At 45.6% G+C, this 26,873-nt stretch overlaps 1 long non-coding RNA gene across 3 annotated transcripts in view; it reads left to right on the top strand.

The window, feature by feature from the left end:
• The window catches only part of LOC107401774 (uncharacterized), a 96,924-nt gene that overhangs the window by 56,614 nt on the left and 13,437 nt on the right, over positions 1–26,873 (top strand). The gene's annotated exons all lie outside the window — the stretch shown is intronic.

Below are 26,873 nucleotides of genomic sequence, written 5' to 3'. Positions count from 1 at the left end.
GGTCACGGCATGTGTGCTTTCAATGGAACATGAAGGATGAATGATGTTGTTTCCCAGGGTGGACCGTTGAGGAGCGGGAATACTAGGGAGGCAGGGCTGAACATGTAATGACAGACAGGAAAGAACCAGAGCATGAAAGCCACACATACCAAATAGAGTGCATTAGTTTAGGTTCTGTACACGTTAATATACAGTCAGCTGCAAGGGCAGGAACACACACTCATCTGACTTAACCATGAATGTGACCACCATGCTCCAAGGTGGGTCAGTCACAGATGACTGAATTCAGTGGGTCAACTCTGTCATTGAAGACCTAGTGTTGTCCAGTGCTCAATGGTCCTGGCCCTCAATAGTTTCTTTTCTTCATTAATAGTGCCTTAACCATAAAACAAATATGAGCTACTTGACTGCTCATTTTCAATAGTATCTTTTCGCACAGTAAGGAAATCTTTAAGAAACCTTACACCAGTCAGATTCATCCTCAGGCCTCACTGGCAGAAGTGTACCCCATATCCAACTCAAAGCATTCTCTGGCAAGGGGTATACGCCTACCATGTTTCAGCCTTGTCTTGCATCATGCCCAGGATGTATGGGCCTGCTTCTTCTGAGCTCCTGTCCAGGCTGAGAGTACTAGAACAGAAGCAGGCTTCTGACAGAAAGCAGAGATCAGGAATTGTGGGTTGCTGAGTAACTGCTTGCTGGGGTAGGTGATGGACACCCTTGTAGAGGGCAGGGACCAGGACCAGCCCGTCATGTCAAAAGAAAAAGCCTCATTATCACTGGAGAGTTCAGTTTTGTGGGTCAAGGTGGAGGCACATGGTGTCATGAGAACTTTAGCATCTCCATGGGTTGCTTCCTCTTTACTAGAAAGCCAGGTGTATCTGGGTGAACGGGGACATTTTAGGGCAGAGAGGGAACCAACGTGAGGTAGGGGTTCCCACTGCTTTTGCCAAGGTCCCCTTCATGGACTGCAGCAAGCCCAGGCTTCTTGGGGAGTTGGGGGGACAGTGATGGTCAGAATGCAAGGCAGAGCTGGGCCCACCTCTGAAGTTGGATGTTCAAGATGTTCATTTTACAAATGAGGAAACTGGGACCCATACAGGTGGAGGGACACATGGAGCCTGGGCTGGCCCTTGCTTCTTGGGTTGGCACACAGTCTCTGGTGTTGTTGTGCTGGATTATTCTCCAGGACCTCTTGTCTTGTCCTCAGCACCTATCAACACCTACTGTTGAGCTCAAAAATGCTCTAGACGTTAAAATTTGAGTGTTGTACTCAGGGTCCCCCAAAGACCACCAAGAAACCGAATCTGATGTAAAAGCAAAGCATCTCTGTATTACGAGTTAACTCAGGACTCTGTCTGATGCAGCAGCAGAGCAGGAGAGACCCCAAGTAGCAATGGGCAGGGTTTTTAAAGCAAGGAGGGCTTGGGGTCTACAGACTGGGTAGGAACAGACTCAGGGTTGGTTTAGGTGAGAGGCAATCATGTTAGTAACTTTTAATTGGCTAGGGTTGGTTGGGGGTTACAGTTCCCCATTTTGGGGCAGGGCTGAACAAGTCCCAGGCTTTGTCCTTGAGCTGCCATGGAGGCTGGCTCGCCTAGCACGTACTGACTGTGGGGGCTGACTCAGTGGCCCAGGCTTTCACACTGACCCATGCATATAGCTCTAAGTTGGTGAGGGACCCCAGACAGTAAACAATTGGCTGAACCTTGAGCAGTCAGAGTACATGCAGAAAGGGAGCTACTGCAAGGACTATGTCTTTTGTTCAAGGCCCTCCCAGAAACTGCTTGCTCAAGTCTCAGGAAACTGAAACTGAGGCCTGATCTCTGAGAGAAGACTGAGCAGCCTGTTATGGCGTCTGCTTGGTCATTTCAGCGAGCAGTGCAGTGGGTACAATGCTTCTAGCTCCTTTGCTTGGGTCTTAGTGTGAGTAGGGCCTCTCTTCTTTCCCTTGGAATCGGGCTATTCTGAGAAGAGGCCTGGAAACTGCAGGGCACCGGGTACATGAGACCACGGAGGGGTTCTTTTTCATTTCCTTATTTCTTCTTCTTCTTTTTTTTCTTTTTTTGGAATTTTCTGAGGCCACCAAGGCAAAGAAGACTTGAGCTCAGCTTATGGTCTCTGAACACAAATGAAGAGCAGCTGCCGTGTGTTGTCCCCAGAGGGGTCTCTTGGTACACTTGTCTTGACAGACTATGCTTCCATTTACAGTAACCTGCCACTCTTCCCTGGCCTTCTGTGCTCTGTGTTGATTTTTCATGAACAGACATGTACCATGGCTAATGCAACCTTGACAACTTGCCTTTGTAGATAGAGCATTCCTTGGAACATAGACAAAGTAAGTAAATAAGTAAAATGAAAAGACTGTTGGTAAATACAAGGATGAGGCCTGGAAAACAGGCTCTTTCTGACAAGGTACCATGTGCAAATCATCAGAAATCTCTTTATTTCCATTTGGCTTTCAACAATATTCTTAAAAAATATATACGCGTACACACACATATACATATATACATATATATATATGTAGTCATATATATGTTCTTGTATTATGTCAGACATCATAAAATACTAATGTTGTATGGAGAAGGTGGGAGGAGACTGAGTTAAGCATGAATTGATGAGAGCATCCTTGCTATGGCATCATAGATAATCTGTTTCCATAAAGCAGTGAGAAGAGAATAAAATGGTATGTGCACACATATGTATTTGTCTGTGTAAGATTAGTTTAGCCTGGAAAAACATGGAAAGAAATGTAACAATATACCTGGAATGAATATCCGCACCATGCATGATGGAGTGAGTTGTTGGTGTGGGCCTGTGTGGGCCTGCTTGGGAGGTGCTGGAGGGATGGAGATGGGAAGGAACAGGAACAGGAACAGGAACAGAAAAGGCAAACACAACTTGTAGGAAGTGACTTGACATCTCTGTAGGTCAAAGCTCTTGCTGAGGACCAGTGTGTGATTCCTAGCACCCACATGGTGGGTCACAACCGTCTCGGGACCTGATGCCCTTTTCTGGCCTGGCCTCCCCAGGCACTATACAAATGTGGTCCACAGACATACAAGCAGGCAAACACCCATATGCATAAAATAAAACACTAAAACAAAACTAAACAGAAAGGCTGGGGACTGGTGCTCACGGTTTCCCAAGCGGATTCTGGTCTTGGCTGTTGAGCTCTATCTACAGCATCACCGAGGAGCCTTGAGCAAGGGTATGTTACAGTTCTTTAAATTGGAGGTGCCGCCTCACTGGAACTGCTGTCCCCTTTCATTTTCATCTCACCTCCTTTGTCCTCCCTCATCCGCGGCTCACATTCTCCTGCCTTCTTCACGTCAGCAGTGGCTGAATTATAATTGAAAGAGTGTATATAATGTGCATAATTATATACACAATTATAGCAAGGTTAGTTTGAAATTACACAGTTTGTTGTGAAGTATAAATATCCACCTGAAAAACTCTGTATTTTCATCTCGTTGTGATATGAAGGGACTCCTCTGGGCCAGAGAGAGAGCAAGTCAGTGTTCCCTGACATCTTAAATTCTCAGCTTACAGACTTCTTTCAAGGACCGTGACTCTGCTTCCCCAGAACACCCATTTGGTGCTTTCTACTGGGGGATAAACACTGAGAGGTCTTCTCTAGCCCAGCCCTCCCTAGGGGCAGGAAGCCAGTGCAGCTTGCTGAGAGCCTACCACTGTCCGGGTACTGTCACCCCAGCAGAGCAGCAGTTAAGTTTTGTGACCATTTCATAGAGCAGGAAACTGAGGTGCAAAGTCCACCTCGGGCAGAGCGGGGCCAGGGGTAGGGGTGGGGGGGGTGAATCAGCTGAGGCAAATGTGTTACTTGATACCATAGACAGTTTTATTATTAAAAGACAATTTTAAAAGCCACATTAAGAAAAGAAAGTTGTTTTTTTTTTTTTAGTATTTTAAAATTTATTCTTTGATAATCTCATACACATATAATGTATTTTGGTCATATCCACTCTACCCTGTCTCATCCCCTCTCACTTCTTCTGGATCCCTTCCTTCCAACAAGCCCACCTCTTACTTGGTCTTTTTTTTTTCCCACTTCTATGACTCATCGGATTAATTTTGGTTGCTGTATGACCCTACTGTGGAGTTATTTAGGGGAGCATGTGTAGCTTAGTGACGGCTATTTCATTGAAGAAAAAAACCAACTCTCCCTTCCCCCAGCGCCATTAACTGCCTCTACCTGCTCTCATCCATGCTGGAATGTTGCTGGCCAGGTAAGTCTGTGCAGCAGCCATGGCATGTTTGGAAGACAGCATCACAGATCTCCGGTCCTCCAGCTCTCACAACCTTCCCAGCAACAAAGAGCCTTGGAGGGGTGCTACAGACATCCTTTTTAGGGCCGCACACTCAACAGTCACCAAGTTCTCAGCATTTCAGTCAGTCAGAGTCTCTGCGATAAGCGTTAACCCACTACAAACAGAAGGTTTTCTGATGAAGGTAGAGAGTGGCACTAACCTATAGAGTGAATTCATGGCACATTGTGTTGAAAGGACCTTGCTTTTTCTGATCCTGTCTCTCCAGCTGCAGGGGCAGTTTGTGCACCACCCAAATGTTGGCTTCTCTGGGACAAATGTCAACCTTTTAATAGTCAGACTAGAGGTAACCTCCCTCTAACAGCCTCCTTCATCCACTCCAGAAAACATCTAGCTTTGTTGCCGTCTCATTTCATTTCCTGTTGCTGTGATAAAATACTGCGAGAACAACATCTTAAAGGAGAAGAGGCTTATTTCAGCTCACTGTTCCAGGTTACAGTTCATCATAGCAGGGAAGTCACATTGACCGGAGAACAATGCAATGTTATATTACATCCACAGACAAGAAACAAAGCAACAAATGTCTGTCTACTTAGTTCCTCTGTTTATACAGTCTGGGGTCCCAGCCAGGGAATGGTACTGCCCACAGTGGGCTGGTCTCTCTAGCTCAGTTATGCAATCAAGACAATCACTCACAGGCACCTAAACTTATCTAGGCGATCCTTCATTGAAACTCTCTTCCAAGCTGATTCTAGATTGTATTAAATTGACAAAACTGTCATAACCAACCAGCTTCCAGAATACTCTTTCTTAAAGCCACACTACTATTACGTTTGGGCAGGGAGTAGTGGAGCTTTGTGTGTTTACAGTGTAAAAGTACTAACAAAATGGGTCTAATGAGAGGTTTTCAGGTAAGCAGACTAAACATTTCCCCAAGGGTGGTATCCTTTAGCACAGTAGTGAGACTTAGAAAAATCTTCCACCTAAAGGGATCCTTCACAGCCATGTCCTGTGACCTGGGATAAAATGAAAAGGAGGTAATGGTCTCCATAGTGAGGTCTGGGACAACCAGGGCTATGCAGAGAGAGCGTCTCAAAAAACTCAAAAGCAAAAAATGGGCGAGGCAAAGTGTACTTTTCTTCCTAGCTTGGGCCCTCCAGTAAGCCTGAGTCCTCCCAAGAGTAAAAATGTTTGTTCTCCTTGAAAGCATGCACTCTGACACACAGGTGCGCTTGAGTTCCAGGGCTGTGGGTCCTGGGAGCTCTCGGCCACACTGGTGATGTGTTGGCTTCAGCTGTTTCAGCGGGACACAATAGAAGGCTGATTATTTCTCTGTTGAGTCAGGCAGGAAGTACAACCGGCCTTTGATCTCTCCCTGTTTGGTGGGAAACACTGAGTACCTGACCAAGTAATCTGAAGAGAACAGCAAAAACAAACAAACAAAAAACCATACCACACAGTATGGACCTGATCACGATTTTATTACCAAATAATTTTAAGATAAATTTTATATTTAGTTCATTGTGATCTGATATTTGACATCACTGTGTATGTGGCCACACAATTCTGTATTACATGAAGTCATTCACAATGTATTCAAAATTTGGGTTGGGAATGGGGAGGTGGCTCAGTAGTTAAGAGCATTGTCTGTTCTTCCAGAGGATCCAGGTTCACTTTCCAACACTGACATGGTGGCCCACAACTGTAGCTCCAGTTCCAGAGGATCTGATAGCCTCTTCTGGCACCAGGCACAAGTGGTGCTCATACATGCAGGCAAACCATTCATACATATAAAACCCAAAAATCTTTATTGGGGCATGGTGATACACACATTTAATCCTAGCATTCAGTGGGTAGAGTTCAAGGCTAGCCTGGTCTACATAGTGAGTTCCAGGCCTGCCAAGGGTTACATAGTGAGACCTTGTCTCAAAACAATTTTGGATTGGTATGGAATTTTCAGGAAAATAGGTAAAAAATGACCACCATGCTGGGAAGCATGGTAGCAGGTAGGCAACTTGGCATTGGAGTGGCACCAGGGAGCTTTGTCCTGGGATAGTTAGCAAAACATATCTCAAGTCACTGTCAGGGCTAGTGCTAGAGCCTTGGAAGTGTCCTGTGCAAAGGAGGGAGACAGCTTGAACCTCCTTAGCTTTAGGACAAGTGTGCTTGAGGTTATTCACATTTCCAACATAAGAGCCAGTAACTTCCACCACATGAAGGTGGTGTTTAAACACAATGATTATAAATGGAGTGCTAAAGACCATAGCAACACATAAACTCTACATCATTGGTCCTCAACCTTCTTAATGCTGCGACCCTTTAATACATTTCCTCATGAGGTGGTGGCCCTCAACCACACAATTATTCTCTCTGCTACTTCATATCTGTAAATTTGCTACTGTTATGAATCATAATGTAAATATTTTGGGGGATAGATGTTTGCCAAAGGGTGTGCAACCCACAGGTTGAGAACCACTGATCTACATACTTCTCAAATAAATTATCTAGACTTTTATGAATGATGCCTGTGTATTTGAACAGTGTGATCCAAGGGAGTTATTGTGCGTGTGGGAAGGTGTGCATGTACCATGCATTATCTGAGGGAACACTGTGCTCACAAAAGTGTCTGTGGGTAGACAAACTTCTGGCTCTTTCTCTGAGTGTCTCCTACTGTCCCCCTTGAGAAACAAGCCTCCTCATCTTTCATGTTTTCAAGTCTTAGCCCTCACACCTCAGTTATGGAAAACTACCATGGCCACAGCACTCTGTCTTGTCTTTTAGCCCCTCAGTCTTTCTCAGGCCACAGTTCTAGCCTGGCTCCTTCCCTTCTGACTCTGCTCAGAACAGAAATTAACTCAAGTTGTTAGAGGAGGAAGAACTAAATTGTAGCAGGAAAAAATAGGCTGTGAAAAATCAAAGGAGGAGGAGGGCGTTCTAATTTTGGGTACTGCAAACACTCAGTGCCTTGAAGTTTCTTGGTGCCCGAATACTGCACGGCCTCCTGGCCTTCGCTCCAGGCCCCTGAGATTAATCACCTTTGAAGGAAGGTAGCCCATCTTCAAACAACAAAACAGGAAGTAGGGCACCCCAAATCTGGGGACAGTCGCTGTGAGACCGGGACCTGACAAACAGCACATTCGAGTGTTGTAAGGTCAGGGAAGAAATGTTTCTATTCAGGGATTCTTTGGTAATGAGAGAGAGAAGGCCGCGGGCCAAGCTGAGGGGGAAGATAAAGTCAATACAGCCTCTTTGCTTATATTAATGGCTGAGAGATACAGACTCAGAGCAGGGCTCATCAAAGCAGCTGTTAGAGGCCGACAATTATTTTTCTAAAGTTGTAGCCTTGGTGAGAGATGAGGTGGGAGTTTTGGCTTTGTTAGTTTCCAAGTGTCAATCACGTCCCTGTTTCACATGCGGGACAATTGTTGCAAAGACTGAACTTGTCGGTGAATGAATGAAGCTTTGCCTGCAGAGCCGTGTTTGTGGGGACTTCGCTGTCTGGATGCTGAGAACACAGTCATTACAATGAAAATATTTTGGTTGCAGCCCTCGGGTTAGCAGAGGAGAGATGTTTCCGGCCCTCAGGCCTCTGTCTTTGTCCGCTGGGTTAAGGTGGGTGTTCAGCCTGAGCGCACGTGGGTCCTAAGCTGCAGGCTCCGTGTTCATAATTCAGCTTCAGGATGGTGGCCTGTGATGCTGTTTACCGGGATGTCTCCTTCCTCTCACCTCTCACATCGGTCCCAAGTCCAAAAGGAAAACTTGGCAGTGACTTGTCTAGGGAGCATGACCGGATTCTTGGCTTAGCGGCTGTTGCTGCTTTCCTCCTCCTCTTCCTCTTCTTCCTCTTCCTCTTCCTCCTCTTCCTTCTCCTCTTCCTCCTTCTTCTTCTTCTTTTTTTTTTTTTGGTTTTTTGAGACAGGGTTTCTCTGTGTAGCTTTGCGCCTTTCCTGGAGCTCACTTGGTAGCCCAGGCTGGCCTTGAACTCACAGAGATCCGCCTGGCTCTGCCTCCCGAGTGCTGGGATTAAAGACGTGCGCCACCAACGCCCGGCCCTCCTTCTTCTTTACCTTTAATGTATTCATTGTACAAATTAATGAGTGTCATTGTGATGCTTTCCTTTCCTTGTCACACTTTCATATATGCATCTTGTGTACTCTGATGGGCAGTTTCTTCCCCATATAGCTGTTATGTTGTCCACTCAAGCTCCCGTAGCAGGGAATTAAACCTGAGTCCTAGACCAGAGCCGGACAAGTAAAAACTTGCCTTCTCTGATTTGGTTCAGTCTCTGCTTTGGTCCATCTGGATGCTGAGGCAAGTCTCTGCTTGTTCACCCTGGGAGGGGCTCTGATCAGGGGCTTTGGATAGGTACCACAGGCTGGACCATATGATGTAACTCAGGACATCATCTGGTGGCATCAGGGGAGAGATCAGCTTTGTGAGAACACAGAGAGGGGAAACTGTAATTCCTTGCAAGTTCAGTCATGGAGAAATGTCCATGACAGTGGGAGGTAGGGTAGACCTGGGCTCTTCATAGTCCCGCCCCCCCAAACCCTGCTGAGTTCTAGCTACTCATTTTCTAAGATGTTCTCTAGAGTTTCCCAAATGTTCACCTCAGGATCTAATGAGAAGAGACGGCTGCAAGTATCCAGCAGCTTCAGAAGAGAGGCGTTAGCTCCTGCTGTGGTCAAGGTGATAAAGAGCAGCTGACCCAACATTGGCACAGTGACCATCGCGGGACTCGATGCTGATAGAACACCAGAGAGAGTGATGTTTGAGACCGGATTCCGGCTCTTTCTGCTGGCCACCACCTGGCTTCTTGAGGACAAGCCACTGGGTCCTTCACCCGGGACCTGTGCCACTGTCAACAGTGCCTGGAGAAGTTCTTATGCTGGCTGAGGCCTTTGTCTCTCTTCCTATCCGCTGCCGTACCACAGCAGAGTAGACCTAGACGGTGCACGTTTGCAGGCTTGTGTTCTCCTGAAGCGGAAAGGCTGGCTGTGCCCACTGCCTCTGTAATTTTCATCGGAATTTTAAAGAATCAGGAAGAAAATACCATCAGGCAGCTGTCCTTGTGACGATACAGTCTCGCATCATAGCGCTTACCAGCCCACAACCTTGCTGTGTGAAACTCTAGGTTTGGGGAAAGGAAACACGACTCTTACATCAGAGGAGAGGCAGGGCTCGCAGGAACTCAGAGAAACACATTCTGCAGTGGGTGGAAGCAGAATCACAAGGAGAAGCCTGTGGGCCTCACCCACAGCTGAATTTACAGTGTGTGCAGTGGAAGAACACAGGCCTTTGACTCAGACTGAATCTCGCCTTCATTATTTGGGAACTGTCACATTTTGGATACATTGGTTAACATGTTGCTCCCACACTTTAGTGGGAATTAGCCCCCGACCCCGAGGGCTGTAAGACATACAGATTAAGGAACTCTGCCACCAGTGATTCTATTTAGTCTTGGAGGGGGGTGAAGAGTGCATTTCTTGCTCTTTCTCATTTCTCTGGTGCTAATGTCACACCTTCCTAGGGTTACTGCAACAACTATGCTCACTTGGTATTCGTGATGCGCCAGTCAGGCAAGATGGCCCATGATTTCCACCATCAATTCATTCAGGAATGTCACAAGACAGGGCTGCCGTGAGACAGCCGCCATGAACAGTGGACACAGAATTTGGACATAGCTTGTCTTGGCGCTCTCTCTGTGTATGTTTGTGCATGTCCATGTATGTGTGGAAATGTGCTGGGTGGCATTCCCGAGGCCAGAGAACACCTTGGGTGGGGCTTTGGCTGCCATCTTGCTCGGGACAGGCTCTCTTGGTTGTTTGTTGTTATATATTCCAGGCTAGACAACCTGTGAACTTCCAGGAATTCTCCTGTCTCTGCGACTCTCCCGTCTCACACTAGGAACAATTGCAGATTTGTGCTACCATACGGGCCTTTACATGGATTCTGGGGATCCACACCCAGCCTCTCATGCTCACACATGCACTTTATCCCTTGAGACAGCTTCCCAGACCCCCCATACGGGGTTCCTCATGTTTTTTGTCCCGTGTTTCCTCTTGAGCCTCTTTCTTTCCTTGACCTAATGGAAATACTGAGAAGGGACAGCTGTGGAACACGCATTGTGGAGGGACGCAGTGTACAGGGCCATCGCCTTGCATGGTTTGACACGATTTCTCAGGGCTCAGCTCCAAAGCAAGTGAATCATTATACACTATCTCGCAGGGCTCGGGGCAACCAAGAGGGGATGTTTCACAGGCAGGCTTTGGAACCTGAAACCACAAAGGAGCGAATGCACCCTCTGTCTTCACAATACCTGTTGTGGATATCATTCTATATAAATAAAACACTGATGGCCAGTGACCAGGCAGGAAGTAGGTGGCCAGGCAGGAAGTAGGTGGGACAAGGAGAGAGGAGAATTCTGGGAAGCGGAAGGCTGAAGGAGAGACACTGCAGCCACCGCCAGGACAAGCAGCATGTGAAGACGCTGGTAAGCCACCAGCCACGTGGCAAGGTATAGATTTATAAAAATGGGTTAATTTAAGATAAAAGAACAGTTAGCAAGAAGCCTGCCACGGCCATATTGTTTATAAGTGATATAAGCATCTGAGTGATTATTTTATAAGTGGATTGTGGGACTGTGGGGCTTGGGGAACCTGGAGAGAAGTCCTCCAGCAACAAATGGCGCCCAACGGCTCAAGTTTCCACCTTAAACCTGAGAATATTTAATAACCAATTCTAAACAGAGCCAAAACCAGGTTCCTGCTTCTTGTCTCATACGGGCAGTTAGACAGCGCAAAACGCGGGTTTGAACACTGGCGGGTTCCTGGCGTGTGCGTTTGACCAGCAGTATGGCGGAAATGAGGCGTCTGCCAGCGGCACATTACACTGTGTGGTAGATTTAGTCTTTACTAGTATAAAAAAAAAAAAGAGGTTTCTGGACTACACGCTGCTTTGATAAAAGCTTAGACCTACTATTTCTAAAAATTGATGGCTCCTCAAGCTGGCGGAAAATGTACCACCGCCATGTTGGGAAGCTAAAGTAGGCGGAGCCAGCAGCCACAGTGCTGTTTCAGTCTTACAATGGTGCAGCTTAAAGCAATAGGCTCGAGGTAATATAAAACATAAGCCACGTAAAGATGGCTACCACACAGAGAATCTGGATTATGTTCTCTTTGATATTCGTAACTAAAGAAAAACATTTGATTACAAAAGCTGTTGAGTTATGCCAAAATGTATATTTTAAAGGTACCTTCACTTCAAAATTTGGATTTAAGGATATGTTGCTTTGAAAAAGAGATTCTGCTTTTGTTTCCACAGAAAGCCAGAGGCTGTGGATTTGTTCCAGATTAAGATACATCAGGTTTCACCAGCCAAGACCCCCCTGAAAGGTCTCAGATGACACCATGGCCCAGATGATCCAACATCCAGAGCGGTTTCAAGACAACTGGTTCACACAATTCAGCCTCAAGGACTACCCCATAGGCCTAAAATTTTCTTTGCGTCCCCATAAGACACAGTGCCCCCCTCCAGCAGGAAGTAGTAAGAGATGCTACGCCCAAATTACCAAATATACCAAGCTGGCTTTAGAGGTGGAATTGGCTCACTCCCCCTCTAAACCCAGACATATTGCTTTAAAAAAAAAATGGTTAAGAGATTCTTGTGTCCCAAATCAGAAGAGCCCTCTGGTGTGGGACAGAGAAAAACCAATATTTTTATTTAAAACAGGTTGATTATAAATGTGATCTCTTTCTAAAAAAGAAAAGGGGATATGATATAGATATATAGGAGAATATGGAGATGATAAGATAAAAGGGTAGATTAATGAACCTACTTTTAAAGAACAACTTGCTTAAAATGTTTTACATTGATATAGATTTTAGTTTATGTTTAAAATGTTTTACATTGGTAGAAATTTTAGTTTATTGATACATACTTGAAGTTAATTTTGTTATACTGTATATATATATATATATATATATATATATATATATATATTTCTATTCTTGTTTGAGGTATTGTTTATGTAACTCATTTAAAATTGTAATGGATAATTAAAAATAGATTAATAATTAGTCATCTATGATAATCATATTTGTAGCCATGTTAGTTAAGTCTTCTAGGTATACATAGATATATTTCAGATAGATAGGTAATCTTCAAACACTTCATAGACCTAGAGAATATGGCATTTAAATAACTTAAAATTCTGTTGATATGAGACACAATTGCTCCTGGCTGCACCAATTGATCCTGAGAGAATGTTGGGCTTCTAAGACATTTCCATTTGGAAGTTTGTCTTCTTGGCACAAAATGGCCTACTGGGCAAAGAACTGCCCTTGCCTTGATGGATGACAGTACAAATATAATGCTGTCCTTTCTAGACAAGCGGGACACAAGGAAAGCAACCACTGTACTCTGCCAAGACAGGGTAAGATGGTCTTTCAGAATTCCTGCTTCTAAAAATGGTCTGTCAGATACTCTAGGCCTATAGCCAATTTGAATGCACCAACAATGCTGAGAAACATTGGGTGACTGTCCAGGCTGCCAGCTGTCTTGGTCTACTCTTGCAAGATTCCTGAAAGTTGCTTGCATCCATCTACCATTTCTCAGGTACCATTATGTTCCTTCTCAGGTCTTTGATGTGGTTGAAAACTAGATAGTTGTAATTTCCTCAGTTATGGCAAAAGATAAGTTAGATATAAAACCTTAAACTCACAAATATAAGATAGATAGGACATCTTCTTTAATATTGTAACTGTAATTCTTGCTCGATAATTGTTTTGTTATATGTAATTTTACCATGTTAAAGTTAAAACCTTACTTTTTAAAAAAAGAAAAAAGGGGAAATGCTGTGGATATCATTCTATATAAATAAAACACTGATGGCCAGTGACCAGGCAGGAAGTAGGTGGCCAGGCAGGAAGTAGGTGGGACAAGGAGAGAGGAGAATTTTGGGAAGCGGAAGGCTGAAGGAGAGACACTGCAGCCACCGCCAGGACAAGCAGCATGTGAAGACGCTGGTAAGCCACCAGCCACGTGGCAAGGTATAGATTTATAAAAATGGGTTAATTTAAGATAAAAGAACAGTTAGCAAGAAGCCTGCCATGGCCATACAGTTTATAAGTGATGTAAGTGTCTGAGTGATTATTTTATATGTGGATTGTGGGACTGTGGGGCTTGGGGAACCTGGAGAGAAGCCCTCCAGCAACAATACCACAAGACAGCAAGAGAGAGGAGAAGAGGGGCATGGGGAAGAAGAGCCTGGTCACTGGCTGAGCCATTTTGCCGTAACGAGAGTCTATGGAATCCTGTGTGGACGCCTGAGACGTAGCCGTCTAAGATCATCACCAACTTCTCCAGAAGACATCAGAGCCCATCTATTTATAGCCTTACAGATCTGTAAGCCTCAACTAGTCTCAAACCAACCTTAAATTAAATAATCCCTGGTGCGGTGCTTTAATAAGTGTGATTATGAACAACAATAACAACATAACTTACAGAGAAGATTCTGTGATTAGAAACACATCACACCCAAATAGACTTTCTTTCTTTTTCTTATTTGAGACAGGGTCTCTCTACATAACCCTGACTATCCTGGAACTCGCTATGTAGACCAGGCTAGCCTTGAATTCACAGAGACCCATCTGTCTCTGTTTCCCAAGTGCTGGGATTAAAGGCATGCCCACCACACCTGGCTCCACACAAGGTTTCTCTTTAGCCTTCCTGATCATATTCATTTGCATCCTGGGGAATATTAATCATTCAGTTTGAACAAACTCAGTGAAACTTTTATAAACATCTGACACATAGAAAGAGGGGCTATTCTCCCAAAAAAGGAAATACATGAAAATCCAATTATTTATGGTTGACACTGGAACTGTTGGGTTTGACGGGATCTAATTCTTCCCTTGAGAAGGCAGTGTGAATGGCCAAGGACAGGGATGTGAGAAATGCAGATGTGATATTTCCTTCTGTGACTCTGGTCATTGTGAGATGTATGCACCTAGACACACAACCATCATTTCCCCATGTGTTTCCAGAAGTTGTTACTCCACTGAAAAAGAAGATTCTGGGACAAATCCAGAATGGAAAACGGCACAGTTGAGAAGATGGGGCCCTTTGCCACAGGGGTGACACTTTGTCTGGTCCTACCACAAATATTCAGAATGAATTAGTCCAGTTCCTAGTGCAGCGGTTTCTCAACCTGTGGGTTACGACCCGCTGGGGGGTGGAGAGCAATTCTTTCGCAGGGGATGCAAATCAGATATCCTGCATATCAGATATTTACATACAGATTCATAACAGTAGCAAGATTATAGTTATGAAGTAACAACGGAAATAATTTATGGCTGGGGGTCACCACAGCATGAACTTTATTAAAGGGTCACAGGGTTAGGAAGGTTGAGAGCCACTGGTCTCGGGGAACACGTTTCCTACCCACATTCCCTGCTTCCAGGAGATGGCAGAAGGTTTATTGGGATCACTTCGACAACTACATCTACAGTGTGCTGGTAGCAGAGGATTATGGGAATCAAAACCTGATTGTGTCCAGTAACGTTTAAAATCTAAAGTTGCTGTGGCACCTCTGTCGCCAGCTTACTGCACAGAGACGCAGCGGTAGATCTGCATGCCTGTGGATATGCCGCAGCCAGGTCTGGCTCATTTCCCATTTGCTGGAGACCTTTGATGTTTCTCTCTCCAGAGCTCCTAATCTTGAGGAGGCAATGGCACACTTGTTGCGTTGGGGTTCACATTTATCGATTTAGTGGTGTCAGGTCGGCCCCCCTCCCCCTCCCCCTTTCTTCCGGCCTCACAGATCTCGCAGGTGTCTGCTCAGACCTGTCAGGTGGGTCTCACTTTGCCTGTCATTTGGGAAGCCCGTGGTCTTAGCTGGGCATGGCTGATTGCACAAAGCGGAACAGGGGTGAGTTTGACTCACAGGTGTGAGCAATCAGTACAGCTCAGCACTAATCCATCAGCTATTAGAAGCAAGGAGTTGCCACAGCTGGGGTAGGAAGGCAGAAGAGCTGGGTGCCACTACGTGTCCGAGTGGCAGTCAGTGGTTTATAGGGCTGGGGGATTGTTTTTTTCCCCACTTGCAGAGTGTGATCTTGGCGGCTTTTACAGTGACAATTCCTTATTAAGGCTCCTTTGTTCCCAGTGATGGAAGACAAATGAGAAACTGATCCCAGCTCGAGGCGGCTCACAACCCACGGGAGTCACAGTAATGCAAAACTTAAGGGGTGGGGTCATGCACCATCACATTCTGTGCTCAGACATCATCCTATCATTTATTGTCCGTGCCCTTAGGGCCCTTGTTTACACTAAGCTTTATTGGTTCATTAAAACACAGACCATTTAAACGGCAGAGTCAGTATCAAATGCATCTTCACTCTGATTGCTAGGGAACTGCTCAAGCTAGGTGATAAAATGAGAAGGAGCCACACCCCTTTCAGTCCTGGTGGCCCAAGAAGCTTTCAGGAGGGCAAGGGGTGACTAACTTGAGCCCTGAAGATGGACAGGATCTGAAGCACATACCACAAATAAAGGCTGTTCTGAGCCAGGAAAAAGTATATTTGGGTTGATGTGACAGGTTAGAGATGAAAGACCTGGGAGGTCTGAGTTGTCAAGGTCTGTGCTCTAGAAGGAGTTTGCCCTTTACAAACAAATTCTGAGGGACGACAGTCCCGGAAGCTGCCTATCTTGTAATCGCCATCACTGTGAGCCAGCTGTCCCTCAAAGGCTGGGGCGAACGAGGTAGCATGCCTTTCCATCTTGCCAGAAAGTCTGGCGACTCAGCATCCTCTCCTCTGCCCAAGCGTATCTTAGAGGGAACAAGTGGGATTCTACCTTAGAGTCGTTTTAATGATGTGGACATGGAGGAGGTGGTTCCAGGGTGTGGGCAGCCTGCCGAGGACCTGCTAGTGAGCTGACACATGAATATTGGGGTGACACGTCAGTGAGTCTCGGTGGCTGACAGAAAGACAGACAGAAAAACTGATGACCACATTTTCAGACAGAAGACAATGAACGAAGCCATAGATGTCCTTTGTGGATGAAGAGACTCTAGAAGAATCCTCTCCTCAGAGTTCCAGTGGTCACAGACACAAAGCTAGAATGTGATATTAATCGTTAGTGAAAACTAGATATCTTCTTCATCTTTTCCTTAGGCAGTTAGTCTCATGCAAAATCCCCAAACAGCGTAGAATATGGACCCTCCTTGGTGGCCAGGTGCCACACCAGGTACACCCCCCTGTCATACCTGGACATCCAGGCCACTGGGGAGTGGGTCCCAGTTCAATGGAGTTCAGGGTGGCTGAGGTTCCCTCACACTTCTACCATGATTCAGGTTTGGAGCAGGAGAAGGCCAGGGGTTTTCAACTTTCCATTAACTTGTAAAAAAAAAAAGTTAGAAAATAACTGTGTCTCCGGCCTCCCATGGGTGCTCACGACTTTTTTGCATGATTTTAATTCATATTTTAATAAACCTATACTAAATGCCAGGTGCTCTGAGAGGAAGGACATTGAGATATAGCTCATAGCACTTGAGGATCTTCCTATTCGGACGGGAGGCCACTCTGTGAGGAATGGCCGACACTGAGGAGCTGTGGTAAATAAACACCTTGCCTGACACTGAGACACTGGTGAGGGACATTTCCTGGGACATGAGCCCTCTCTATGGAAGATTCCTCTAGTGAGAGGAACAGCAGCCACACAAAGGGCAATTCGCTGTCCCCAGTGTCCCTGAGAAGCTTGAAGGGCGAGCGCATCCCAGAATTAGAAACCATACCCTGGGTCTAGTCACCGACTGCTGCTGTAGAGTGCCCGTGGCCAGGATGTGCCTCATCGCAGAGGAGCAGCTGTCCAGCAGGGTGTCCATGGCCTTCCCGGGCCACTCAGACCTCACACTGTCCGCTGGGCAGTCCCTGTGGCTGGCGAGCAGGCTCGGTGGTCTCAGCCCTGTTTCATCCGCTGTTCTGTAGGTTTTGTCCTGGAGGATTTACCCTCAGAAAGTCAAATTCATCAACAATTCCCTGAGAATTTTACTTGAAAATTGACACCAATTTCAAATCTGACACTGGTTAGTACTGAACGACAGTGCCAACATCTTCACCCCTACATCTAGAGGCTCACTGTTGTACATGCTTCAAGTGGAAAACAAACAAAGAGAAGCCAAAAGAACGAGGAAAGTCCAATGGAAGCTGAACTCTGTATTGTGGCTCTCTCATGTTATAGCTGTTGTGTAAGGATAGTCTAGCTTGGGTTCTAATAATCTAGAAAATCCTAAAAATCTAGAAAATAAGGTGCTCCAACCCTCAGCTGCTTCTCGTAAATAATCATTTTAAACCCCAGTGTTGTGGCACACGAGTGTGATCCCAGCATGGAGCTAGCAGAGACAGGATGGTCCCTGGGGCTCCCTAGTCACACAGCATAGCCCATGTGGTTCTTTGAGAGAGAGTGAGAAACCCTGCCTTAAAAAGCAGGGTGGATGGTGTCTGAGGAGCAACACCAGAGGCTGTCCTTAAACGACCCTCCACCCGCCCCGCCATGCACCCACCTACACACGAAAACATACATATACACATACATTGTTTTAATTAAATTTGCAGAAGGGGCGTGAGAAGATAGTGTATAACATACACATGCATGGAGACATTCATTCACATTTAACCTCTTAGTACCATCTCTGGTCTCTGCTAAACTTGCAAACTTTTTATTGATGTTTTAAATGCTTATTTCTTGATCAGTTGACTCTGCTGGTGATTAGTTTTGTCTAGCCTTCGATGTTACTAAACATGTGCTGCTTGTCTGGACTTTCTAAGAGATCAATTTAACCTAGTCCAGGCGATTAGGCAGATTGTGTCTGTACCTAGAGTTCACATGAGCACTGGCCTCCAGTGAGGCATCTAACACTTCTGTGAGTGGAAATAATTCTGAACTTAAACAAATGCTAACCATGATCAGAAAGCTGTTCCAGGGGTAGCTGCACCTTTTAGAGGTGATTTTAATGTGGTGGGTGGGTGCGGGGCATACACGATAGCACACTGGGGTGGGGGTGGGGCAGGGCACCTGAGCTGCAGCCTCATCCATCTTAGTCAAGGACCTGCTGGACCATCGCTGTATCCCAAGCCTCACGACAAACTGCTAAAGCGCACAAGACTAAACCTCATGCGCTTAGTGAGGTTATAGCCATCTTCCTGGCTTCTGATGTGGACGGAGTGTATTTAGCTAATTCCTCCTAGGATGGGCCTTCGAGAGCAGTTGCTTGTTTGTTCTCTTGATTCTTTTGCTGGCAGTGATGTTTTTTCTTAGTTTGTATAATTTTAAAAAATCGGAAAAAGATGGGAGGTATTCTTTCCTTCGGTGGGTTTTGTTGTTTTCGCCCACACTCAGGTGACTAGTAATTAAGGAATTTCTGTGGTTTGTTGCCTGATCTAACAGCTCACTGCTGAAGAAAGCAGGTCTGGTCAGCTTGAGTCAACCTGGGTTGTGCCAAAACCGGAGAGCTGAAACCTTCCAGATGGGCTTAGATAGAAACGTGAGGTTGAAGTTTCAGCGAAAATGTGCCTCCTCCTGTGTTGAGCCTGGCCATGTGGTCCTGGATCTTCCTGGATGCCGACTTCACATGAGCTAGGAATAAGCCCAGAACCTGTGGAGATGATCCCATTTACAACGAAGTGGGATGTTAGGAGGGTCCTCTCATTCACAAACGCAGCGTAAGCGTCACACTCGGTCAAGGTGCAGAATGCCACACTCCTGATGAGGTGGACGCTTCATAGAGTGGGCATCCAATAAGGCAGCCCCAGTGTGTCCCAAGGAAAGATACATTCCTGTTGCTGTTTTCTGTCCATGGCACTGGCCTCAGCCTAGGAGGCTTCACTTACAGACAGATACTGTTGGTCACTGTCAGGGCTGTTTGTCCCTGCTGGATTCAGTGGATGGTTTGACTCTCTTTCCTCTGTGGAATTGCCAGGCTTCACTCTGATTGCACAGCTCAGTCGTGGCACAGGGACACCCATGATCCGTGCCAACTGGCCAGAAGAATGGGGGTGCCCTTTGGCCTACACATGTCTGGAGGCCTGAGCAGAGCCAACTTCACCCAGAACCTAGGGTCCACCACTGGGAGAAAAGAAACTCTCCTGAGGTAGCTCTCAGGCAGAAAATACCACACAGAGAAGGGAAACCCTGCTGTAGGTCCCTGATTGGTTTAGACATGTATTCTGCCCACACTGGTGAGGGCCGAAACCAGGTGAGACCTGAGTGTGGGCTGGAGTGGGGACGGCCTGTGCAGGTGCTGGGGCTTCTCAGCAGGAACACCAGAGAGAAACAGTCACCAGGCCTGGCTCATCCTAACTACAAAGGCAGCATGCCGCACCACCGCTGGGGCTTCTCAGTTCCCAGAGCAGTTTTTCTTTCTGGAGGCGTTGAGAGTAAGTATACTTCTTTTGCAGGTGCCATACAGGTCCAGACACAGGATGAGGACTCAGGTCTCTTCTGGTATCCTCATCACATTGCCTCCTCACTTCCAATTTGCCTCATTCTTCCAAGATACAACAGCGGCACATCAGGAGACCGGTTGTGTTTTGAAGAGCCTCCTGGTTTGTCCACAGGAGTGTTTGGCTGCCAGCTTCTCTGCCAGGCCTTCTGTGAGGTGCTGATGTGATACCGTGATACCACATAAGCCATGTTGTGAGTCAGGAGGTAAAGGGATTAGGGTGTTGTACTGGCCTGGAATTGAGAGAGGTGGAGGGGAGATTAGGGAACCCAGAGAGCAGTGTCTCAGCTAAACCTTAAAGACTAGTAGGGTAAGCCAGGTGGAAGGGGTGGGGGGCTGGGCTGAGGAGGGAGCAGTGGATGTCACCAGAAGAAATGAAGCTCCAGGCAGGAGCAGCGTGTAGGAAACCTACATAGAGTTGGACACAGAGGGAGGTCTGTATCCGGGAACTAAGGGAAAGTGAGATAATGGCCGAGACTTTGACTGTGTGCTGAGGGCACAGGGGATGTGGGCAAAGTTTTACAAAGAGGCTCCTCCACTTACAGAATGGAGAATGGCAAGGGCTAGGGACAGGACGGGAGGCCTAACATGACCTCTGTTGTCGCAGCAAAGCCAAGACGTGATGGCTTGAACCCAGGCAGCATCAGAGGAAGGACCATAAACCTTACCACTTGCAATTATTAATCTAATTAAAAATGTTTTGAGACAGGTCTCCTTTATGTTGCTCAGGCTGCTCTGTAACTCACTATGTAGTGCAGGTCGGCCTCAAGCTTACAGTCTACCCGCCCCATACTCCTGAGCGTGGGGATTGTAGGTGCTGGCCACCAAATCTAGCTGGGACTCGGATTGTTGAAGAAATTAGAGCGGCAAGCTCACAAGTGCTTTTACTCCAGGGCAATGGGAACTGACATCCACTCAGAACACTTGGCTTTATCTCCCCACTTCAGGTTCACTTAATTTTTTTTATCAGATAAGCTGGACTTAGTTACTGAACAATTAATGGAAGCCGGATGCACTTGGACTACCCAGGTGTGCTGTTCTCATTAGTTTAAGTTGTTTAACATACGGTTCTGGTTTCATTCCTGTTGCTTTCATAAAATGCGCCGACAAAGAGCAGTGAGGGGAGAGAGGATTTATTCTCGATCCCAGTTCCAGGTTACAGTTCCCTGTAGGTGTCTTAGTTAGGGTTTTATTGCTGTGAAGAGACACTGTGACCATGGCAACTTGTATAAAGGAAAACATTTAATTGGCTTACAGTTAAGAGGTTTAGTCCATGTCATCACAGTAGGAAGCTTGGTGACACACAGGCAGACATGGTGCTGGAGAAGGAGCCAAGAGCTCCATATCCAGACCAGCAGGCAGCAGGAAGAAAGAGTGAGCCACTGGACCTGGTTTGAGTTTCTGAAACCTCAAAACTGGTCCTTAGTGACACGCCTTCTCCATCAAGGCCACACCTACTCCAAGAAGGCCATGTTTCCTAATCCTTTCAGATAATGCCACTCCCTGGGAGCCTGTAAGGGCCATCTTCATTCAAAGCACTACAAACAGGGACATGAAGGCAGCAGGAAATCATTGGTCACATCACACCCACACTCAGGAGCAGAGGGAATTGAGAATGTACACTCACCCGCTTGACTTGCCTGCATATGCTCAGCTCTACTCCTGCACGCTTATACAGCTGAAGACCCCTTTCTAGGCACCTAGGGAATTGTGCCACCCATAGTGGGCTAGATCTTCCCACAGCAATTAATTAAGACCATCCTCCATAGACACGTCCACAGGCCGACCCAATGCAGATAATTCCTTACCGACACTCTCTTGCCAGGTCATTTGAGGTTGTTGTCAAGTTGACAATGACATTACCTGTGTCTGTGATTGACTCACTTTGTTCTACTCAGAGCTGAGAATTGAACCCTGGAACTCACACATGCCAGCCAAGTGCTTTACCACTATATGTCTTTACAGATCGTATATTGGTTAATTGTCCTATTTTTTGTTTTTATTGTACCTGAGAAGAAGGCAAGAGATATATTGGGCAAATCACCTTCCATGATAAAACTGTAGCATTACTACAAAAATACCTTAAATGCATTTTGTAGAACTTGCTCAAATTTCAAAATTAGGGCATCTCTCCATCTCACAGATGCAAACCAGGAAATGTATTGACTCATGCAGAGAATAAAAAAATTCAGGCCAATATGCAGGGCATGTTTACTAATTAATTCAGTTACGTTCTGATGAAGTCTGATGCATGAGAACACTCTATTTATTTGTGGAATTAAAAGTCCGAATCCTCCTCCGTTCTCAGCAGGCTGGGCATATTCTTTACCCAGGTATCCACTCTTCTAGTCATTGCTAGGCTGCAACAATGCTTTACAACTCTGACCGATAAAGGCAATTCTAATTTAGTGCTCTCGTTAATTATCAGCAATATTAAATGAACATATCGGAGCTATTTACATGTGTCATTCAGAGCTGCTGTATGCCAAGGAAATGACGATAATTGTTCCTATGAGTTATCATATTTCTTGCTTCTGCAACAAAATTCTCTCTCTCTTGCTCACTTGCTTGCTTTGTTTTGGGAATAGCTTAATATTAAAAGGGCTCATAATATTTTGAAGTGTTGTAGCACACAACATGGCGTTTTCTAACTCATTAACTATACTTTACTTGAAATTCCTTTGTGCTATTTTGTTTCTGTGCACGTGTAAACCAGATTAAAACTGAGAAGTGGGGCAGCTGGACAGTCTCCTTCACTGATTATAACAAAAACGATCCTCACTGAGAACGACACATGGAGTACCTGGGTGATTTGAGAAAGTTTAAGATTCTTCCTGATTTTTGCTTGTTGTCATTGGGAGCTGAAATATGAAAACACGAAGCATGCCTTTGTTTGCCAAATCCTGTCAATTAGCGTTCAAAGTAGAGGTAACAGTGAGGTGACGTGTTTTCATGCTCCCCCTTTAGAAAGAGGGAAGCAATTTACTTTATTCTATAGAAATTAAAACTTTTGCGACTAATACATGGACTCTGCTGTAGCTAGAAACCTGATTAATTTTCAAAGCTGACTTAATACTTTAAACTTTGCTATGGCACTAAAAGCTTCCAGGACTGATTTCTATAGAATAAAGGCTCAGTCTGGGGAAATGGGATGTTTCAGAAACAGATTGTTTCTAATTAGCAGACATCTCAATGTTTAAACTGATTCGCCTTCTACACCGTTTACACCCCAAGGCTGAGTCCATGTCTCCTTTTCTGAAATCTTTCCCTCTGCGGCCCTGCTTTGCACTGTCACTGTCTCGTGTGGTAATCATCCACCTTTATCAATCTCTCACCCTTCACCTGTCCCCTAAGTCACCGAAAGCTGGAAGCCCCTCACCTCCATACCCTCAAGCTGCACGTCATGTACAGCCAGCTGCCTCTCTTCACATACTGGAAGCCACTGGGAAAGAGACCATTGCCCTTGTAACAGGGAAAACATTCAAAGTCTGATCTCTGGGTAGCATTATTTGGCGTCTTTATGAGCCTCTGAGGTCCAGAAGCACTTCAAATGCTTTATGAAAGTGGTCAGGGACGCACACTACCCTGGGTCTGTGTCCCCCACACTGATACCAGGTCTTAGAGCTGTGACAGAACCCTTTGGGGGTCTGTCCTCAGGGCTGCCAATGACTGTCATCCCTGCCATTCCCCATTTCTTGTCTCTTTTCTCTTTGGTGTCTATCTAGCTGAGCTAGTCATTGGCTCTTTAGCTAAATGTTTTCCTTGATTCTCAAAGCAGTTTGCAGCCTTCCCTCTTAGCACCAAAGACAGCTGGTTCTAACCCACCATGGCATTTTGATAGCACCATTACTATTCATTTAATTGTTTACTTGTTGACCTTTTTTTTCTTTACAGACAGAAAGCGTTACTTTAAAAAAAAAAAAAAAAGCAAAAAACTCTACCCTGGATTCCATTCTGAGTGCTTAATATTTAATGTCTTCAGAAAGGTTCTTTTTTAGAAGACGGGGTGTACCATAATTGATCCCCCTACATCAAGTGATTACTTGCAGATTCATATTATATCTTTGTTTTTCCTTTGGACACAAAATGAAGACACTGTTTCAAGAGGGAGGTTTGCAGCGCTGTACTGCAGGCTCTCTTAGATGGGCCTGTATGCAGCCCCTCCAGGGTCTCCGCAGCTCTCAGGTCATCTTCCCTTTAGTGTCTGTCTTAGGACTCTACTCCAAGACACGCTCCTGCTAGTCTGCATATGCCCACATGCTTGGCTCTTCTTCACAGCACAGATTCAATAGACAACACAAACCCTCTGCTCAATGTCAATCATTGTCCCTTCCAAAATCTGTTATGTCTCAAGTCCATTTTTATGTATGCCCCTAAGACTATTTCCCCCCCCCCCTTTTTTTTTAGTTTTTTGAGACAAGGCTTCTTTGTGTAGTTTTGGTGCCTGTCCTGGAACTCACTTTGTAGACCAGGCTGGCCTTGAACTCATGGAGATCTGCCTGCCTCTGCTTCCTGAGAGCTGGGATTACAAGCATATGCCTATTTTTATTGCACGTGTGTATGTGTGTGTGCATGCTTCTCTCTCTCTCTCTCTCTCTCTCTCTCTCTCTCTCTCTCTCTCTCTCTCTCACTTTGTGTGTGTCTAGGCCAGGGGAAAACCTCCAGTGCCTTCCTCAGGGATGCCATCTACCTCCTATTAAACACAGTCTTATCTATTCATATTTGAACTTCAATTTTTAGGGCTCATAGAAAGAGCATATGAAGTTTTCCTTGAACTATCACTACATTCTGAGATGCATATTTCAAGGTTGTTTATCAAAACATGACCCACTGACCCACTTACACCAGAGACAGACTTACTTCATATTCAATCATGTGTTTGTATGTCTAGTGCCTGAATTAGTATCAAAATAAGAGAATGAATAATATTAAAGTGAATGTTCTAGTTAGGGTTTCTACTGCTGTGAAGAGACACCATGACCATGCAACTCTTATAAAGGAAAACATTTAATTGGGGTGACTTGCTTTTAATTCAGAGATTTAGTCCATTATCATTATGGTAGGAAGCAAGGCAGTGTGCAGGCAGACATGGTGCTAGAGAAAGAGCTGAGAGTTCTTACATCTTGACCCACAGGCAACAGGAAGTGACACAGGTCTGAGACACAGCATGGTTTGAGCATATATGAGACCTCAAAGCCCACCTCCACAGTGACACACTTCCTCCAGCAAGACTGCACCTACTCCAATAAGGCCACACCTCCTAATAATGCCAGTACCTTTGGGGGTCACTGTAGTAGAATATTATTTTAAGATGTGTTATTTTTGTTTATGTTGCATTTGTTTAACTCTGTTAAGTTGTGTTGTGCCTCTCAAAAACACCTGATGGCCTAATAAAAAGCTAAATGGCCAATCCCAAGGCAGGAGAAAGGATGGGTTGGGCTGGCAGGCAGGGAGAATATATAGAAGGAGAAATCTGGGAAGAGAGGATTAAAAAGGAGGAGAGCATCAGGGGCCAGCTACACAACAAGCCATGGAATAAGAAACAAAGAAAGGTATATAGGAATAGAAAAAGAAAAACCCAGAGGCAAAAGGTAGATGGGATAAGTTAAGTTAAGAAAAGCTTCGGGCGGTGGTAGCACATGCCTTTAATCCCAGCACTCTGGAGGCAGAGCCAGGCGGATCTCTGTGAGTTCGAGGCCAGCCTGGGCTACCAAATGAGTTCCAGGAAAGGCGCAAAGCTACACAGAGAACCCTGTCTCGAAAAACCAAAAGAAAAAAAGAAAAAAAGAAAAGAAAAGCTGGCTAGAAACTAAGCCAAGCTAAGGCCAGGCATTATAATTAAGAATAAGCTTCCCTGTGTGATTTGTTTGGGAGCTGGGCAGTGGGTCCCCCAAAAGAGTAGAAATAAACAACAGGCCATTTATTTTCAAGCCACTACAATGAGTGTTCTCTTAGTAAGTAAATTGGATGGGCCTGACCTGTGTCTTCTGTTCCAAGCTCAGAACTAGTCTAGTCTACTTCATGGCATGCGTTGGGTCAAAGAAATCTTTCGGTTACTTTTGAGGAAATCTGTTTTTCCAACCCTGCTTTCCACATTCTGCCTGGATGAACTGATCCTGTCTCTGGTTTTAAATGACAGCTCTAAGCTCATGACATCCAAATGTGTAACTCTCTTTGACCTCTTTTTCCCCCTGAACTCAGACTCACACATCCTGACTGAATGTCTAGTAACACCTTACCCTCCATGGTCAGCAAAGCTCATGGCATCTTGACCTGTGATGCTTGATTTCCACGCCAACACCCCGAGCTTTTGCATCTTCCCATGGCCACATCCTGATGGGTGGCATCGTGAGTTTTCCTCTTTGATCAGCAGGAACCCAGAATTATTCTGTTTCCTCTCTTCCCCCTCCTCCCATCCTCTCAGTCAGCGAGTCTGGTCGGTACATCCTCCAGCATGAATTCAGAGTCTGAATGCTCTTCACTCCTTACGGCACCATCACAGGAGTCCAGGCCTTCATCTCACCCAGCCAGTTCTTATGTCAGCCTGCTTGGCATCCTTGTCCTCATCCAGCGGCAATGATTAGGTTTTTTTTTTGTTTGTTTGTTTTTGTTTTTTAACAGCTGTCTTGTTCCACTGCTCATAGACTCCAGGGGTTGCCAGCCTCACTTGGAACAAAACTCACACCGTCTTCCCAGACCTATAGAAGACATAAAATGCTGCCTCATGCCTGCCTGCCACTTGTCTGTCCTCAGGAGCTTCCAGTGTCTCACACTTCAAGTGCTCTTTCTTTTGTCTGGCATATTCTTCCCCAACATACTGGCTTGATTTTCTCCATCACATTCTTCGGGTGTCAGGTCACATATCATCTGATTCAAGAAGACTTTCTTGTTTGAATTACCACCCTCCAGCATTCTCCACTGCTTCACCCTGGTAGACATGTCTTTTTTTCCTCCTTACCTTTCTTTTCCTGACATGTAGTTGAGGTTGGCCTTGAACTTTCTATGCAGCCAAAGATGATCCTCCTGCTTCTACCTCCTGAGTGCTGGGATCACAAGCTTTCACCGCCATGCCTGGCTTGTGT

Source organism: Peromyscus maniculatus, chromosome 6 (genome assembly GCF_049852395.1).
Source record: "Peromyscus maniculatus bairdii isolate BWxNUB_F1_BW_parent chromosome 6, HU_Pman_BW_mat_3.1, whole genome shotgun sequence".
Lineage (NCBI taxonomy): Eukaryota > Metazoa > Chordata > Mammalia > Rodentia > Cricetidae > Peromyscus > Peromyscus maniculatus.
The sequence above is the reverse complement of the archived record's forward strand: the minus strand, read 5'-3'. Positions and strand labels throughout refer to the sequence as shown.